Genomic DNA, 7,793 nt, shown 5'->3' on the forward strand with positions numbered 1-7,793 from the left:
GGCGTAGAACCGAATGGGCGATGGCGTTCTATGGACTCCTTGGCAGCGTTGCAAGACGCTGTCGCGTTCCACTCTTAGAGGCGAAGCTTAACATCTTACCCACACATCAGTGACCACACTTTAGGTCAAAAAAGTGCCCCCCTGAATTTTGACGGGTGTCCACTGAGACATGTGAGACAGTTACTGCGTAATTTCCTTTCCTCAAATACAATTTTCATTTTCTTCATTACGGCTCCTCTTTATCTATCTTCTTTCACTCCCACCTCCCTTCCTCTACGGTGCGGTTCGGGTGTCCACCGAGATGACAGAGAATTACTGCGCCATTTCCTTTCCTCAAAAAGCGTTGCGTTCAAAGGGCAAGGCATCGCGCCGAACGGGTGGTGGCGTTCCGTGGACTCCCTGGCAGCGCTACAACGCGCTGTCGCGTTCCACTCCTAAACGCGAAGCTTAAGCGTCATTAATTAGCAGTTAATTAGCATTCAGGCATTAATCAGTAATTAACAATTAATTAGTGATTTGCCATCACTTAGTAATTAGTACTCAAATATATGTGACGCCACCAGTGCCACAGAAACAGCGAAGTTGGTGCGGAAAACGCTTCCGCCTCTACCCACTTTAGACAGTCAAAGTGCCCCTTGAATTTTTTTAAAGCAGTCAAGGGGCCGAAGGCCCAGTTCTAGGGGTCGGCCAAGACTCCTTGGAATCTGGCAGCCTCTAGAGCGAGACCGATGAGCGTTCGTTGGTCGTCTAGGGCAGAGCTGCGTAGACGAGCCTCCCAGGTATCTTGTGTGGGTGTTGGCATGTGTTGTCGTGGACAAGTCCAGACCATATGAAGGAGGTCTGCTGGGATATTGCAGTGTTTACACATCGGCATATACCGTTCAGGAAATATATTATGGAATCTTTTGGGATTGGGGAAAGTGTCCGTCTGGAGTTGGCGCCATGTGACGGCCTCTGTCTTCGTAAGTTCTTGGTGCGGACCTGGATAGAGTTGGCGAGAAGCACTGATAATGAAGATGGGGCACCTTTTGATCTCATAATGCTCTTGGGCCTCCACTCTATATGGCGCTCCAGAATGGCAGGCTACCATTGTGACAAAGACGCACGACCGGCCCGAATTTATTTTCGGGAAGGAATGGACTGGTTTCTTGCCATCCAAAAAGCAGCTGCGGAGCCTCCCGAGTGGCTCTCAAGACTAGAGCCGTTGTGTATGTTGCGGGAATTTTAATCTGACGAAGCCAGTCTCGTGCTGGCTGACCACGACAGTGTCGTATGTATATAGCGTTATGTGTATTTTTGTTGTGCAATGTCATGAGCCAAAGCCAGGCAATAAAATAAAGCTGGCATGGCGTAGTGGTTAGCATGCTCGTTTCGCACTCCGGAGACCGGGGTTCGATTCCCGAACTCGACTAATTTCTTACTCGGTTTTATTTATTTATCTGGCCTGACTAGAAAGGCTAATTGGGCAATTAAGCAATTAACTAAACTGATTTCCGCTTACTTGTTGTTGCCAAACCGAAACAAGACCGTCCCAAGTCGGAAGGCAAGACAAGCCAAGCAAGCTGGGAAAGGGAAACAAAGGAGCGCCCCTTGGGGCGGCAGTCGTGTCATGTAACCTGAAATAAACGGATGTCGTTTGTACTCGCTGAACGAAGTTGTCTATTTTTAACGAACGCGACATAACATAAGCTGGTGCCGAAACCCGGGATATACCCCGAGACCTAACGAAGACGACTACCTGGATGCGACGGCAACGAATAACGAAGAAAAAGCCCATTTCTACTCCAAAGCCGCCGCCCAGTGCTACCGAGTGCAGCGACATGGACAGACACAAAGCGAAGAGATCAGCTGTCCAATCACAGGTGACTAGACTCATTACGGAAATTGACTCCTGCATGAAAAGCCGCACGGGCAACGAAAAGGAACTCAGTGTCTTTTTGGCAAGAATGAGCTCTCTGCAGACCCGTCTAAACGAAGCTAACGCCGCTGTCGAGGCGCTATTGCCAGCGAAAGAAGCGGAGCAGGACTATATCGAAACCATCGAGTATGACGACAAGATCGTTACATACATTGCGAAGCTCCAAGCGGAGATAAAAGAAATCCAAGGAAAGAGGCAGCCGAAAGAACCATCACCAATCAACGACGCAGGCGCGGGAGCCACGACCTGCCAGGTGAAGCTTCCAAAATTAGAGCTCGTAAAATTTGACGGCAAAGATGTGTCCTGGCAAGAGTTTTGGGAACAGTACGAGCAAATGATTCACAAGAACGATCGGCTGACGACCTTGGACAAGTTCGGGTACCTAAAATCGGTTGTGACTGGCGAAGCAGCAAGAACGATCAAGGGCCTTCCCCCCACATCTCAGTGCTATGACGACGCCATCTTGCTGCTGAAAAGACGCTTCGGCGGTGAGGACGCCATCGTGCAAGCGCACATGCGAAAGCTCTTGGACCTTGAGCCTGTTCGAAACGCCGAAGACATACGGTCCCTCCGACGGTTGTACGATGCCCTCGTCTCTCACCTCCGGGGGCTGGAGGCGCTCGGCCAGAAACAGGAGACCTACGGCACGCTCCTCTACACCGTGGTACAGCGCGCCCTGCCGAAAGAAATATTGCTCGAGTTTCACCGAGCCGTGGCGAGGGAGGAACCCTCCGAAACGTCAACACAGAACACGGAACGAACTGGATCTGCGCTGCGGAGCGACGACGCACCGGGGCAGCCAACAGAAACAGCTACAAAAGGTACTCCGTCCTTATTCTTGAAGTTACTTGACTTTTTGAGGATTGAAGTACAAAGCCGCGAGAATCTGGTTGCTCAGCAAGGTACTGGCAAGAAGCACCAGGTGTCAATGCTGAAGACGTCAAACTTAACTGGGAGTTACAAGAAGAGCATCGGAACGAAATTTAAATCATCAGCTGCTGTACTGCAGCAGTCAGCAAGAACAGATCGCTGTTTCTTTTGCAAGGAGAATAACCACGAATCCGCGGCCTGCCGTGCTAGCATTTCTCTAGAAGAAAAGAAGAAAATGCTACTTTTGGGAAGACGCTGCTTCCGCTGCATGAAACCAAATCACCGTTCTAACGAGTGCAGAAGCAGCATTAAATGCGGTAACTGTGCAGGGCGGCATGCGACAACAATGTGCGACCCAAAATTTACTCATCCGAAAGTCAAGGCAAATGCAACCGATGTGACAACAGTCCCAGTGAATTTGCAATCTACCGTGAAGGAAACTCACAAACGAGAAGTACTGCTACAAACGGCAACGGCGTTGTGTGCCGGTGAAACGAAAGCGGTATACTTACGAGCGCTCTTTGACGGCGGAAGCCAACGTTCATTCATCACGAAGCGAGCCTCAGAAAAACTCGGGTGTCGAGTTCTCGGAACAGAAACGTTGAAAGTTGGCGTGTTCGGTGGACACCAGTCGGAACGAGACTTTAACAGAGTGCTGGTGTCGCTAACCGCACGAAACAAGAAGATTCAACCGATCGAAGTTCTTGAGACGGACATCATATGTGAACAACGAATCCCGATTCCTGAACACAGGACCAAGGAACTACTTGGACCTTTGGCCGCGGCCGACAGGACCTGCGATAACGAAAGAGGTGACCTCGACCTCCTCATCGGAGCAGAGCATTACTGGGAATTTGTAACTGGAAGAAGCAAGCAGCTAGACGGAAAACTCCGAGCAGTCGAGACTGCCTTTGGGTGGTGCATTCAAGGACCTGTAGGGATAAACATGGTTGACTCACAGCAAATGCAAACCATCGCCCTTCGCATATCATTGGCCGAGAGTGAGACCATGAACTGCTTGGAACGTTTCTGGACCCTGGAGTCTATCGGAGTCACGGATAACGACGACTGTATTGGGCGACACCTACTCGAATCTTTCGAAGACATTATCAGGCGTAGTGGATATCGATACGAGGTAGCCCTTCCCTGGAAGCAAAACATAGATCTAAGTGACAACAAGGGGACTGCGGAAAAACGCCTGTCCCAACTGACAAACCGTCTTCGAAGGAATCCAGAATTACTGGAAGCCTACGACGCAGTCATCAGGCAGTATTGCATGGAAGACATAGCTGAACCAGTAGTAGAAAAAGAAGAACAAGGAAAACTGATCTACTACATGCCTCATCAGCCGGTGTTCCGAGAAACGAGCAATACCACAAGACTGCGAGTGGTTTTCGATGCTTCTTCGCATGGACAGAAGTTAAAGTCATTGAATCAAAACCTCGAGAGTGGTCCAAATTTGACAGCCGACCTTGTCGCACTGCTACTGAATTTCAGGAGCAACAGAATCGCCTTGGTCGCAGATATCGAAAAGGCATTCTTACAAATAGATATAAGAGAGAACGACAGAGATGCATTGCGCTTTCTGTGGTACCATACGAAGCCAGGTGCGAGTGGACCAATGGGCGAGGTGCAGACTTTGCGAATGAAGCGAGTTCCTTTCGGAACCACAGCGAGTCCTTTCTTGTTGACAGCAACTCTTCAGCATCACTTGAAAAATATGGAAGAAGAGTATCCGGACACAGCATCGCTGCTGGCGCATTCCTTATATGTGGACGACCTCTTAACGGGAGCAGAAAACGAAGAGAGAGCCCTGAAGATCTATGAAGGAGCTAGGACCATCTTCAGCGCGGCCTCTATGACACTCCACAAGTGGGCGTCCAACAACCACACATTGAACGAACGGTTTGCGACAGATGATTGTCAAGCGAGACACTTAGGATACCTCCCAGGGGTCCTTAAGGTGTTAGGACTGACGTGGAATCCCAGCACAGATAACCTCACCTTCACCCCACAGTCTATCGAGCTACCTGAGCCAGGAACAAGTACTAAAAGGTCTGTTCTGAAGACTACAGCAAGGCTGTATGACCCACTTGGATGGCTAGCTCCATTCACAGTCCGGGCAAAGGCTTTATTCCAAGAGCTGTGGCAAAGAAACGTGGAATGGGATGACATCCTACCAGAGGATCTGGACGCAAAATGGATGCGGTGGTGCGAGGAACTAACCGAATTGAAAAGAGTTCAAATGCAGCGCTGCTACAAAGAAGGCACAGTCCAACCTGCCAACAAAACAGTACTGCACATATTTGCTGACGCCAGCCCAGTGGCATACGGGGCAGTGGCCTACATCTGCGTAACAGATGCGGATGGCATCGCAACTTCGAGCATCCTCATTAGCAAGTCGAGGGTCGCCCCGATCAAGCAACTGACTCTTCCGAGACTCGAATTGATGGCGTGTCTCTTAGCGGCCAGACTGAGTCGATACATCCTGAAAAGCCTAAAGGAACCACCACAAGTGACACATTTCTGGACCGACTCGGCAATCGCATTGCATTGGATCACGGGAGAGCCCTCGCAATGGAAACAGTTCGTGAGGAATCGCGTAACAGAAATTCAGCGTCTTACCGACACCTCAGCATGGAGACATTGTCCCGGATCCGAGAATCCGGCGGATCTCATGACCAGTGGAGTGACAGCAGATCAGCTTGTTGAGAGTTCCACCTGGTGGGAAGGAACGCCCTGGATGAAGGCGACTGAAAACAATTGGCCACGCTTCTCTCAACCAAGGAACATTCCGACAGTGGAAGAACAAAAGCGAATTGTGGAAGTCCTTCATACAACAAGCTCCACTGAAGTTCCAAAGCTGTTAGACCCAGATCGATACAGCAATGCAACAAAACTCTTCCGAGTGACAGCTTGGATATTACGATATGTCAACAAGCTGCTACATCTGAGCACTAACAAAGGAACACTGACGGCAGTTGAACTGGATGATGCTGAGAAATACTGGATACGACAAGCTCAGCGAGAAGACCTGAAGAGGGAAATTGAGTGCGCGAAAAAAGGAGATCGCTTTCCAGCAGACTCGCCCTTGAGGGACACTCCGGTGTTTGTTGACAACGACGGTATTCTACGTATAAGCTGCAGACTTCAACAGAGTGGCAAGCCGTACAACGAACGCCATCCAATTGTACTGTCGAGGCGACATCATCTAGCCGAATTGCTCGTGCGTCAAGCTCATCTCCAAGTACTTCACGGGGGAGCACGGGATACTTTGGTACAGTTGAGAGAGAAGTACCATGTTGTACGAGCCCGCCAGCTGGTAAAAAGAATCATCAAAGGGTGCATAACCTGCCAACGCTACAATGCACGTCCAGCATCGGAAGTGACTGCACCGCTTCCACATGATCGAGTGACCCAGGCTCAACCCTTTGAGGTCACAGGGGTGGACCTTGCAGGGCCACTTCTAGTAAAAGGAGAAAACTCGCTGTACAAGTCCTTTATCACGCTGTTCACCTGTGCCGTGACACGGGCAGTTCACTTAGAGCTTGCGAGGGACATGACAGCGGAGTCGTTCTTGATGACCTTCAGACGTTTCATCTCAAGAAGAGGTGTACCCAGAGTCATCTACAGTGACAACGCGCTTTCCTTCAAGAAAGCCAACAGAGATCTTTTATACCTCTGGAACTCTATCCGGAAACCGGAGGTTCTTGACTACTTTGCAAAGACACGAATCGAATGGAAGTTCATAGTAGAGCGCGCCCCCTGGTGGGGTGGCTTTTATGAGCGACTCGTCGGATCAACCAAACTTGCGCTCAAGAAAGTTATCGCTGCCAAGTTTCTGTCCTTCGACGAGCTAGCAACAACCTTGGCCGAAATTGAAGCTGTCTTGAACTCAAGACCTCTAACTCATGTATACGACGGACCGGAAGAACCGGAACCTCTTTGCCCTTCCTTCTTCTTGACAGGAAGACGCGTCACGTCGCTGCCTAGCGTGGGGAAAAACGAAGATGACCAGATCAACATATCCCTTCAGAGACTGTGGACCCGACGCCAACAGACCACAGAAGCTTTCTGGCGTAGGTGGACCAGAGAGTATCTTGAGGAACTGCGAAATGTGCAGAGTCAGAACGAACGTCAGGGAAAAGCGATCAAGGAAGGTGACTTGAATCTTCTTCGTGGCAGTCTTCAACCACGGCAGCAGTGGAAAACCGCAAGGATTGATAAACTGTTTCCTGGAAGAGACGGGAAGGTGCGATCGTGCCTTCTGAGACTACCTGGAGGATCAACCCTCAAGAGACCAATCCAACTCGTGTATCCTCTAGAGTTAACGTAAAAGGAAAAAATGACTGAAGTCATTTTCGGGGGGGAATGTGTTGCGAAACCGAAACAAGACCGTCCCAAGTCGGAAGGCAAGACAAGCCATGCAAGCTGGGAAAGGGAAACAAAGGAGCGCCCCTTGGGGCGGCAGTCGTGTCATGTAACCTGAAATAAACGGATGTCGTTTGTACTCGCTGAACGAAGTTGTCTATTTTTAACGAACGCGACACTTGTAGCATCACTATACGATCCCTTGAATTGTTTGCACGGTTACTAGCCAAAGTCCAATTAGCCCCGTTTGAAATTCGCGCACTGTGACGTCAAGACCGTTTCGACCTATTGAAAAGCGTGACATTTCTGTCGACAACCGCTGCTTACAACGATGAGGCATTAAAGGCTTCCGCCTTAAAAGCCTATTCCGCTTACGCAGTTGATCGTGTCAGGCAATCTGAGCGTCGGCCATTTTTTTCTTTAGGCAAGCGACCTCTAAACAAATGCCAGAGAAGATCTAAAAGCGCGTAATTTTAGCTAATTTAATGCGGATAATCCTGCTGGGCCGCTCCAACTTCTGTGCCCCAGCATGAGGATAACAAGCGTTTATGGTTTCTTTTTTTTTTCGGCCAGTGAAATTTGTGTTTCATTGCTGCTACACACATTCTCAGCCGAGCTTCGTTCTTTGCCGCAG

Source organism: Amblyomma mixtum, chromosome 10 (genome assembly GCF_055824585.1).
Source record: "Amblyomma mixtum isolate Tamu chromosome 10, ASM5582458v1, whole genome shotgun sequence".
NCBI classification, from domain to species: domain Eukaryota; kingdom Metazoa; phylum Arthropoda; class Arachnida; order Ixodida; family Ixodidae; genus Amblyomma; species Amblyomma mixtum.